Raw genomic sequence first — 5,013 nt, forward strand, 5'->3', positions numbered from 1 at the left:
TAGGACATCCTCAACCATCCCTTTCGGTTTCTTCATTGATCTATCCGCCAACTGAAGAGTGACGGTGGTGGGTTTGAGTTCTCCTAATCCTAATTGTTTAAAAACAGAAAGAGGTAATAAATTCACACTGGCCCCTAAATCTAAAAGAGCATGATTAATATGAGTATTTCCAATAGTGCATGCAATGGTAGGACATCCCGGGTCCTTGTACTTAGCCACCATCTGTTGAGACAAGATGGAACTAATGTTTGCAGCCAAGAATGCCTTCTTGGGTACATTAGACTTGCGCTTTTGTGTGCACAAGTCTTTTAAAACTTTGGCATAAGTCGGGACTTCGGAAATCGCATCTAACAATGGAATATTAATTTGCACTTGTTTAAACATATTTAAAATTTTCTCCTTAGCAGCCACATTTTTATTATTAGCAAGTCTCCTTGGAAAAGGAGCTTTAGGCACATACTCTTTTTCAGGTGGAGAAACTGCCTGCTCTGTACTTACCTGTTCGGGCTCTTCTTCTGAACCAATGGAGGATGACTCTTTACTTACCTTAATTGGAGATTCTTGAGCATCTTTAGAAGGTTCGGATCTGCCCTCCTCCCTTTGATATTCTCTGCCACTCCTTAAAGCAAATACAGCGTTACAGTGATCGGAGGGCTCCTGCTGCGGCAAGTTTGGTTGCATGGCATTCAACTGATTTACCTGTGGTTGTTGATTCCCATTTATGGCCACATTCCTTGGATTAGGAACTGGTTGACTTGGCATCTTCCCCTTTTCCCTTTCATGCAAGGCCATGGCAAGTTGGGAGATTTGTTTCTCCATATTGTGTTGGCTTGTCATGAAAGTGCTAGTGAGAAGTTCTATGCTCTTTTCTAAGGAAGCTATGCGTGCCGACTCCCCTTGTTTTGGAAAACCCGGTGGTTGCTGATTTGAAACATTATTTAAAATTGGGTTTTGAAAAGGTGGAGGTGTGGTTAGGGGTGGTCGAACATTCATAGAAGGGAAGGTGGGCCTAGGTTGGCCAAATTGGCCTTGATCTTGGAAATTTGATGGCCCTCCTTGATAATTCCCTTGATTCCAAGAAAAGTTGGGATGATTCCTCCATCCCGGATTATATGTGCTACTATATGGATTATTTAAAAACATGGCACTTGCATTTTCATTAGAATTACCAAATTTAGCAAGAGTTGGGCACTCTTCCATGACATGGTCCGTGGCTTGACACCAATTGCACATAGGAACACTATGTGCAATTTGATGGACTTGTGAAGGTCCTTTGACAACTATTGCTTCTAGCCTTTTGATTAGGCTATCAAGATGGGCCTCCTTAGCCACGGCACCCTCTATTAGAAATCCCTTACCTGTGTTGGCTCTCTCACCTTCTTGAGTGGATTCCCACTCTCTTGTTTTTTCCGCCAAATCAAGTAAGAAGTTCCATGCCGCGGCCTCATCTGTGAAAGATGTAAAACCGTTAGGACACATGGACTCAAGAAGTTGCTTTGTTTGGTAATCTATGCCCTCATAAATAATTTGGCATAAATGCCACACATCAATTCCATGGTGAGGACACTCTTGGAGTAGGTCCTTGAACCTCTCCATAAACTTAGAAAATGACTCTAATGGCTTTTGTTTGAATTGTAAAATATCATTCCTAAGCTTATTAGTTTTATGTAATGGAAAAAACTTTTTTAGGAAAGCGACGGCGAACTCCTCCCAAGTGGTGATGGAGTTCGTTGGTAAGCCATAGAGCCACTTTTTAGCTCCCTCCTTGAGTGAAAACGTAATAAACCGCAACTTTACCGCATCATCGGTAAGTTGTTGCATCTTAATTAAAGCACATACATCTTCAAACTCACGCAAAAATAAATAAGCATCCTCCGAAGGGAGGCCATGAAAATGAGGAAGCAAAGAAATAAATTGCGATTTTAGCTCAAAATTATTGCCCTGCGCAACTGGCAATCTAATGCAAGAAGGTTGCGCGGTTCGGGCCGGATAGAAGCGATCGCGTAAACTTTTTGGCGGCTCTTGTTCTTCCGCCATGGCTACTTGATTTGGATTTGGTTCGATGTCTTCCTCCGTCTCTAACTGGTTTGCTCTTTCTAGTCAATTGGCCGAGTTCCGCACCCAACCTTCACTCATAAACACAGGAAAACCAAGTAAGAGAGATGGATAGCCAAGAAACCAAAAAATATAACTAAAATAAAAATAACTACTAATCTAACACTTCGAATAATTAAGATTCTAATGCAACTCTCTTCCCCGGCAGCGGCGCCAAAAACTTGATTGAGAAATTAAATAACCGCAAGTGCACGGATCGTGTAAATACGGGTCGAACTCAAGGAAGAGAAATCTAGTTGTCAATCCTATTCTTTTACCGATTAGAATACTAGCTATGATATAATGTTGCCTGGAATGGACTCAGGATTTCCGTGGACTTAGACCTCGGAGCCAACACTATATATAAGCGTGTATTCTATTCAATCTAAGAATCGGATTCAACTACGATCTTGATTTGGAAATCTTAATTTAGGCAAAGTGTACCAAAATTCTAATGATCTTGATTAACTACTTATCTAATCTGATTAGAAAACTAAAATTCTAAAGGCCTAAATTAATTGAAAAATTGCGAAAGTATTTTGGAATAGTGTAAAAACCTTAATTCAATATAAAAGATTACTTAGGGTTAGAATCCACCATGGGTTTGGATTAGATTGATTAATTAAAACAATTCTTGAATTAGGTTGAAAATTCGATTAACTAGTCAATAAGGAATAAGATCAAAGGGATGTCATTCCTTATAAGTAATTAATCAAATCCACTCTCCAATTTACATTGATTATATAGAACTTTATATTTGTTAATCAACAATCATTCATACGAAAGGGGAAAGCCAATGGCATGAATGATTGGGATTTTCCAAACACAAACTCCTACACAATTTTTTCAATTGAGTAGATTGATTTAATTATAAATATTTCTCCTTCCCCATGGTTTCAACTAAACCCTAAGTAAATAGGATTTAGTTACTCATGAAGAAGGGAAGAAAAACAAAAATATACGAGATAGATGGGAGAAGAATTGCCATATAGAACTTGAAAGAAAATTAAACAAAAACTAATTACTTCTTCATAACTTGAATTGAAACAAAATTACATCAAATTGAACTTAAAATAAATAACAAAAATTAAATAGAACTTAGTCTTTTTCTCCTCCAACTTTGGTTGCATCTTCCTCCTTCAAGCTTTAATGTCACCTTGAGTTTGAATGGTGGATGATGATGCCTTGGATTGAGAGTTGAAAAGAAAAAGAAAAAGAAAGAACAAGAAAACCTAAGGGAGAGAGCTTGAGAGTAGTGGATAGAAAAAGAGAAAATAGAGTAAGAGATTAAAGAGAGGGTAGAGAGTAGTGGAGAGAAAAAAAAAAAAAAGAATAGAGTCTAGAGAATGTCTTCTTTTTCCCATATGTAGCTTTCTTCTCCTTCTATTTTCATCTCCAAGAAAAGACACAATCTTGGCATCTTTTTGTATTTTTGGCAACCCCACCTGTCTTTGGCAATTTCTGAAACTTTTAGTATTTGTTGGTAAGAGCAAACTTACTCTTTTCTTTCTTCACAATTTCAGCAACTTAGCACCCATTTTTGGTAAGTTGTCTCTTCCTTTTTGAATTTTCAACGTGGGAGAGTGGATGGAATCTTGCTATAAGACAAAAGAAATATATTAATATATTACCAAAAGTTATGAGAGTAATATTAAATAGCAAATGGGGCCACTTTCTATGGTATATGATTTCAATTTATAAACTTACTATCTTTCTACAAACCCAAAACGTGGGTGCAAGCCAAATTAGCAAGTGGGTCCAATGTGTGCATGGAATAACAATTAGAAAAAGCTATTTTCTAACAAAAACATGAGAGGGCTGTTGTTATGAAAAAATTACATGCTTTAGAAACAACTAGAAAATACTATTTTCTAAAGGGAAAGAACCATGGGCTGTATGTAATGTGAAATGGAAAGTGGGTGCAAGTGGGCCCCCACTAGCTTGCATGTAATAACAACACACAGTTTAGAAACTATCAAAACGTTGGCTGCTGTGCTTTGTTTTGGAAACGTGGAACCCACCATTTCTATTGTTAAAAAATTCAAACCTCTTTGTTCAACGATCCTTACTGTTTTCTCTCATCTCACGTGCATGTATATGCATGCTTTTGTAACTCAAGCATGAGAACTGAAGTGGGTCCCACGTTAATTGCCATTCCTAATCCAAAAAAAATAGAGCCACACGTGGACCCCCATTGCTTGCTTGCTTCCGGTACATACTAAAAAATACGGGCTGCTCTTGTACAATTCCAAATTGTTTTCTTGCCCTTTATGTGGAACTTTGCCTAAATGTTAACAGCCCACTTTAAATCTTTCAAGAAATGATCTCAACCATCCAATTTTGTGGACTGCATCATAAATGGATCGCACCCTACAAATTGACTCCATAAGAAGATCCGAACGGTCCAAATGGTGGGCGACTATGTAAAGTAGTTGCACCCTTCAACCCACTGCCACAACATAATCTAAACCGTCGAATTGATGGACCTCCGTGTAAATTGATGGTACCCATAAACAATTCTCTAGGGTGATCTAGATCAATTGATGGATCGCATCACAATTCACTTGCCGCCCCCTTTCTCAACTTTCAGCCATAATAGGTTCCACTTTCAAGCTCACACATAAACTCTACTTTGTATAGAATCCAATGATTTGTGAATTTTTTCTTTGGAATTTCATCTCTTTAGCTCCATTTTCCATGAACTCCATAAATAGCCCTGCACACCACAAACACGGAAAATACTTTAAGTAGCATCGCACTAAACATTAAAAATATGCATGATTTCTTACCTAAGATTCACACATAAATGTATTCATCAGGGAGTTATCCACCACATGCACCATTCCTGCCCGATAATCGGTCTTCAATTCCAAAAGTTAACTCTTTTAAATTCATTAACTCTTTTAAATTCATTTTAAA

General features: G+C 37.8%; 1 non-coding gene across 1 annotated transcript; it reads left to right on the top strand.

Annotated features, from left to right (window-relative positions):
* Positions 1-1,549: 1,549 nt before the first annotated feature.
* LOC143862766 (small nucleolar RNA R71) lies at positions 1,550-1,656 on the top strand. The gene has a single exon (XR_013240476.1). It is a non-coding gene; the product is annotated as a small nucleolar RNA R71 (small nucleolar RNA).
* Positions 1,657-5,013: the final 3,357 nt, after the last annotated feature.

Source organism: Tasmannia lanceolata, unplaced genomic scaffold (genome assembly GCF_043159265.1).
Source record: "Tasmannia lanceolata isolate RefF3 unplaced genomic scaffold, GAP_Taslan_0.1 ptg000037l, whole genome shotgun sequence".
NCBI classification, from domain to species: Eukaryota; Viridiplantae; Streptophyta; class Magnoliopsida; order Canellales; family Winteraceae; genus Tasmannia; species Tasmannia lanceolata.